Source organism: Aedes albopictus, chromosome 1 (assembly GCF_035046485.1).
Source record: "Aedes albopictus strain Foshan chromosome 1, AalbF5, whole genome shotgun sequence".
In the NCBI taxonomy this organism is placed as follows: Eukaryota; Metazoa; Arthropoda; class Insecta; order Diptera; family Culicidae; genus Aedes; species Aedes albopictus.
The window spans coordinates 73,531,866-73,539,197 of record NC_085136.1 but is presented as its reverse complement, the minus strand read 5'-3'; positions in this window follow the sequence as shown (position 1 = coordinate 73,539,197).

Here is a 7,332-nt window from a genome sequence, read left to right as displayed (position 1 = left end):
AATCCGGGGAAATCCCCAAATAAAAATCCTAAACATTTTTTTTATGAGTTCCTGGAGGAATTCATAGAGAAATTCCTAGAGGTACGTTTCGAGGAAAACCTGGAGGAATTTCTGGGAAAAAAACATAGAGGAATACCCGGCGGAATTTCTGATGAAATCTCTGTGTGAATTTCTGCAGGAATCTCTGCAAGAATGTCTTCCAGCCCTTCTGTAAATATCCTTATAAAAATCTCTGAAAGACTCTGTAGGAATCCTTGGTGGATTTTCTGATACTTTCTTAAGAAATCCATGGAGCAAATTCTGGAAGAGAATTGTCTTAAATGAATATCTAAAGAAAGGTGAAGATATCTTGGAAATTACCTTAATAACAAATATACTATATTAACAATATAGGTCACTCTTACGATTTTTTGGCGACACCTTTTTAGTGAATGTGGCGCCACCAAGCGTCAGAAGAGGTACTACTACACACTAAATGCATGCGCTATCCGAATGACGTTTATTCTGTCGAACTGTCATTGCATGGTGGGGATGCCCATTTCTTCTGAAATGATCGATTAAACATTAATCGATTTTTTTCAACTACTCAACCTAGAACAGATTTAATTCTCTCTTCTTGAACAATTTCTGACGTATATTATCGTCGCAGCACCAAATCGAAGTCGCGACTCGCGCGACATGCGAAGTTGCAGATGAGAAGTAAATTTGAATCGATAAACGTTCATAACAGACTAAAACACAGACGACCCAAATCGAACTTTCCGTTAGCGAGTTATAAACGGTATTTTCTCCAGAAATTACACAAGAATTTCCTTGTGGGATCCCTTTAAGAATTGCAGCCTTGATTTTTTTCTCTCCAAAATTCCTCCAGAAGCTCTTGGGGGATTCCTCCTAGAAATTATTCTGGAATTATCCTCCTCCATCCTCCAACATTTTTTTATCTGGGATTACATATCTCCATGAATAAAACGCAATCAGTGAAATACTAGATTTGTAGTAATCAGCTATAATGAGAAAGTAGATTCTCCGTTACTGCAATAAAATGGTAACTGAAATAATGGTAACAAAAAAGCAAGGGTTTTATGACTGCTTGTGTGATTTGATGCTGTTTGAGCAAAACTTTGTGTGACTGTGTTGTTGTATTCTCATTTATTGCAACTTCAATAAAATAGTTCCGTAAAGTTTTGCTCAAGCAGCATTAAACTAGGCTAAGAATCATAATACCCATGAGTTTGCACCGTTTCAATGCAGAAACGGAGAGTTCACCATCTCACCATACAACAAACCAACTCATTGGGCGAGATGGACCGTTATCGGTCTTAGCCGTGTCTGACAACAGACCCCACAAAGAAAAAAAAAAAAAAAAAAAAAACCAACTCATTACTACAAATCTAGTATTCACCTGAGGGATGCGAATAGAATCAAAACGGTTGTCAAAATATCTCCATGCACTGCTGTCAAAATATCTCCGTTGAACTGTCACAGCTCCAACCGCTACTGTTCTTATGCGATTCCACCCGTCAGAAAAGTATTGCAACAATATTTTTTCTGAACAAGTCAGACACGACATGACAAAGTGCTCTGGGTCACGTGGAAAGCAAGGCAAATAATAAAAACTGTTATTTGTGCATTGTACCGTGGATACACAGTTATGGATCACACACGGTTACGGATCAATTCGATGTTCACAGTCAAATGTCGCCTCTCTGCACAGCATGGCATAACATAGCATAATCTTCATAGCATAAACAAACACTATACTATGCCACTCCATGCCATGCTAAGCTGCAACATACGATCGTAAACATCGGATTGATCCGTAACCGTGTGTGATCCATAACTGTGTATCCACGGTAGTTTATTTTGAAACAACGAAATGTTCACCGCAAATTAGATATGGATAAACTTAGAACAAGAGAAACATTTTGGAGTCATGGGGAGATTAATCATGTTTACCTTTTTCAAACAGCGTCGCGACGGCGTGTTTGATAATTGCGCCGACGGTGGCGGTGGCATGAAAATTAAACACTCGTGCGTGTTTTTAAACCGAGCGTCAAAAGTGTGTTGGTGTGCGTTAGTTAGCTTGAAAAATAAAACCGTTCCTATTCACAGTCCCCAGGTATTCACTTATTCCTTTTGGGAATCCTGAAGAAAAGTACTTCTAAAGACACTCCAAATTTATAGAAATTTCGTAAGGAATCACGAAAATAATTCCTGGGGGATTTCTGAAACTTCAAAGAGGGAACTTCTGAAGGAATCCTGGAAAGACCCCTCGAAAAATATTAATTAAATTGTTCATATAAAATCGCGTTGGAGTTATACAAAGTCACTTCGGAATTTCTCCGGAATTTCAAAAGAAATTCCATGAAAAATCCCAGAAGACTCTGTGGAAATCCTTAAAAGACGGAGTGAATTCCGGTAGGAACTTTTGGGAGAATACTGGTAGAAATCCCGGTTTAAATTCCCAGAAGGAGGATTTTTGTAATGAACTTTTGGATAAATCCTTGAAACAACTCCTGGTCGTTCTTGGAAAATTTTGGAGGAATTCCAAGAGGAACTCCGGGAGGTATTTGTTAAATAAATTCCTGAGGGAATCGTTGAAGGAGCTTCTGCAGGAATCCAAGAAAGACTCCAAGAAACTAATATAAGGAAATCTTATAAGGAACTTTTTGACGAATCCTAGAAGAAAATTCTTGAGGATTCCTAGAATTAATTCTTGAAGAAAGATCAGAAGAAATTGCTGGAGTGATTTCAGTAGGAACTCCTGGGGGTCCCTCGAAGGAACCTCTTGGAGAAATTTAAGAAAAAAAAAACTTTAAATCAATCTCTGAAGGTACTCCTGGATGTTGCGGCGAAAATCTGCAATTCTACCTTCATGCTACACTGTATGAGGACAAAAGGAGAAAAGTAATAATGAAGCGACAGTATCATAGCTACCGATCATTAGTCAAGTGCGGAATCGTTGGATTCTAAATTAAATCGTATCAGATCCGGGTTAAACCGATGCCTATAAATATTGTTGCCAAGTCAGGATTATTTTACTGAAGAATTGTAAGTATTACAGGATTCACCGTTAAAAGAATGGATTAAATAAACCAATATATTCTAGTTTTAGCTGATAAAAACAATCACCAGAGTTCTAATCTGCTCAAAGAACTACAGTATCACACTCCTTCGGCAACACCTGGAGGAACTTCACAAAAAGCTCCAGAATGAATCTTAGGAAAAAAAACTCTAGGAGGAAACCAAGGGGAATGACATATCCTTTTCTAATCGGAAAATCCGCATATATCCGTTCCTAACCGTCGCTAACCGCTTCTATCTGAACCGCAGGTGCAGTAAGACGCGGTTAACGACGGTTGGCAACAGATAAATGCGGATTTTTCCGATTAGCAAAGGAAAAGGGAAAACTGAGAAGGAAATTCCGTTAGAAAATCAGAAGAAATTTAGAAGGAACTTCTAAAGGAATGCCTGACTAAATTTATGGAGGATTAATACTCTGCAGCAGGCGAATTTACCAGAATATTTTTACTAAAGTTGCCATTAGAGCTAGCATTAGAGTGTTTGTCATTATACAAAATATTTGCAATTGAAGTCCGACATTTATCCAAGGTTGCTATGATTCAAGTTGTGTTGGTCATTTTTTGGGCTTGTTTGGCCAAATATTTGTCACGTCTGATGGGACCTAAACTGAAGTTCACCCAGTAGCCCATGACTGTATACATATTTAAAATAATGAGCTTTGCAAGGATTTCGCGACGATCGTGTAAGGCTCTGTTCCAATTGGCGAATTAAATATAATTTTTACTTAAATTTGACAGTTCGACACTTAAACTTGACAGTTCTCCTAAGGAAATAATTATCGAACTGTCAAGTTTAAGTGGAAATTAATTTTAATTCTCCAATTGGAACAGACCCTAAATGTTCTATCTTTGACAGCACAATGTTCACACATCCAACAACAAAGTCGATTGGTCCGGAATAAAACAATCAGCATTCGAATAAACTCACAGTTCACTTAAGAAGAACAACGAAATTAATCGAAAAAAAAAAATTGGCGGGTTCTATTCTCAGGTCCGGTCCCGGAGCTCATTTTTTGTAAGCACGGAACGCTCAAACGTTGAAATTATTGAGTTCGTGCATCGGTGCATTAGCTTGTGCACCCTTGAATTCAATGTCTTGCACTCTGCCACGAGAAATTTGACGTGCACTTGGTTGGTGATCTTCCGGATTTTTTGTAAGCTATCCAATCCGATGTATGTTTGTCAGCGTGGACATTAAGAAAGATGATATTAAAAGCCTTTGTCAAGAGAAAATAGCAATCATCAGGGCAAAATATAAGTTAAATTTGAAGGTGAAAATTTTGAATTTTGAAGTGAACCGATTTCGGTGGCGTTACAATGAGGGAGCATTCAAATTCTTCTACAGATGTATTCGTAGCCCGGTCAACCATTTCACAAATTTCGTTAAAGTTCTTTACCAAAATATTGTCTATCTGGTTGGAATCAGGACAGACATTCAATCAAAAATTGCTATTTCCTTGGACCACAAGTGTCGCATCTGTTTCGCATCTAGTACGCTGTGTTGCTGACAACAACGGGAAGGATGCGCACTACTTTTAACATGATTCAAAAACGTCGCGAGTTGGGTCGCGTCGCGACTTCATTGTGCGAAGTCCGGTTTGGTGGCGGCCCGACAATATAAAGAATAACGTCGACTATTCTTTACTGATTATTACTACTTTACATATATTCAAACAAATTCATCGATCGATAACGAAACTTGAAAAATGTCCTTTATCGGTCAAAAGATAAAAATATTTACCGAAAAGTAACTTAATTCCGTTAAATTTCATGTTGTCGCTTGAACTTTGGATTTCTTCGTGAATATTTATCGGAACATATTCAATTTCCGATATCAACGTAACTTTACATATTGATATCGAAGAACAAAGATTAGTCACGACACTCCTTTACCGTTCTGTTATCGTTGGATGAAGCTGAGTAAAGGTGTTCTTATATCTCATGACAGGAGCAATGTTTTGGTTTTGCTCGAATTAGAAAAAAATAAAATGAAACCAAGGATAAATCAAGACGGTTACTCCTTGAATTTATCCGAGCACGAAAATGCTTCCTTGGTCCGGATTAGGCCACAGCTCACCGGATTGCTCCCCGGGACAGCAACATCAGCAGAAATACATATTGGTAGGTATTCTGGACATTTTATTGGCAGTAGGAAGCCACCGCCGTGTTGCGTTATTTCCGTTCACCGGCAAATCTGACTCCGTTCGGGAACCCTGTGAAAGATCCGAACTTTATTTGATTAATTATGTTTTATTTGATTAATTATGGTTTCTCAATATGATGTTTATTCAGTTCGTCAAAGCCGGATACATTTTTTAATAATTCTGTTGTGGCTTTGGAAACTGCTAAAGGCTAGTAATTTGTTGGATATTTGAATGCATTTGGCCACCCATAATCATTGTAATACCGTGTGACTCAGTAAGTAACTATATAAACATAACATCTCCCAGTTCCTATAAATGTAAGTTCAATTCCCAATTTAGAAAATGATTACAAAAAAAATCATAATAAACATGAAGAGGGGGTGGTGGGTGAGGTGGCTTTTTTTAGCTTCTTTGAATAATTATGACAGTTCGGTAAAGTAGAACCCACTATTTTTAATATCGATGTGTCGTCAAAAATATTTATCAATCGATATCGAAGTAACTTGGTAGTTATTTTAATTTCTTTAAACGATGTCGATCGCTATCGATTTTCGGTATGAACGTCTTATAAATAAATGTAAAGATTTTTAAAGAAATGGTTGATCGGGAGATGTCATCTAATGAAATATTATTTTGTTTGTGTATATTGTAAATCGATTATATAATAATCGATTATTTGGGAACAAAAAACTTTGACACCCCTAACATCTTTTTTTCGAGAAATGTCACCTTGCACGGTAAACAAAAATTGATCAAAATACAATTATTGACTTTTTCTGATAACAGGTGGTGCTGTAACCATTCGTAAACGGCGTCTCCATGTCGTTGTATGTGAAAACACGAAGTAACCTATATTGTTAATATAGTATATTTGTTAATAACCTTTTGTACAATTTCTGAAGCAATCCTTGGAGAAAACTCTTTAGGAAGCTTCTGAGAAAATTTTGAAGGTTTAAACAATTTCTGATTCCTAATGCATCCGTTGAATCGTTTTCTAAAAAAAAATTCATGGAGTATTTTTGAGAAAGGTCATGAGAGGTTTTCTAGTTGAATGATTTGAACATTTTCCGGAGGAATCTTTATGAAAAAAAAATCGTAGCTGAGTTTCATGAACAAACTATGCAAAATGTTTTGAAAGGAATTCTTGAAATATTTTCTAAATGAATCCATGCAACATTTTTGGAAGCTATCCGTGAAAGACTTTCTTAAGGAGTTCTTGGAGAAATTTTCGAAGGATATTCTCAAATCTAAAGGAATCCCTAGAAAGCTTTTTGAAAGTTTTTTTTTTATTTAGGATTTCCAAAGGAATCCCTAAAAGAATAAATTTATTTAAGAATCCCCGGGAAATTGTTTCAGGAGCTCGGAAATCTCTGGAAGATTTTCTGACAGAAATTCATTTTTTTTTTCAAAAAAATATCCTTGGAGCAATTTTTAGCAAAACCCGGAGAATGTTCTGGAATACATCCTTGGAAGATCGTATGGCTAAAGAAATTTCCTAAGGATTGTTCGCAAAAAATCTAGAAAAGCATCGAAAATATAGGGTAAATCCCTGAACGATTTTCTACAGAAAACCCTGCACTATTTTATGCTTTGGAAAAAAAGTTAAGCTATGTCATTGAAAAATATAAGCAATTTGTGCAGAAGTTTTCAACATATATATCAGGGATGTTTGCATTTGCCGCATTGAACTTACAAAAGCGAAAAATTTCACAAACCTTCACCTTCCAGCGCGCCGTCATTTTCCTTTGCAACCCCCAAAATGGAAAACCACAACGCTTCGGTACATCGAACAAACGCTACAACCCCCCTCACGCTAAAAATATTTCGTACTCGACCAATCTTTGTCAATTGTTTTCTCTGATGTTCTACCACTGTAGAATTTCTTTCATTCGTCCATACAAGAAATTTACAATGCAGAAAGAATTAACCACTTGAAAAAGTTGTGCTTCAAGCAAAAGAGATCAAATTTTCTGCAATCTCTAGCCAAATATCTCTGCGAAAAGTTCTTAGCGTGATCGAATCTTCGCAAACGCTTCTCATCGTGCGCGATGATCGTAAATACACAACTCCACCACCTGGGTCGCTTGGCGCACATGTCAAACTCG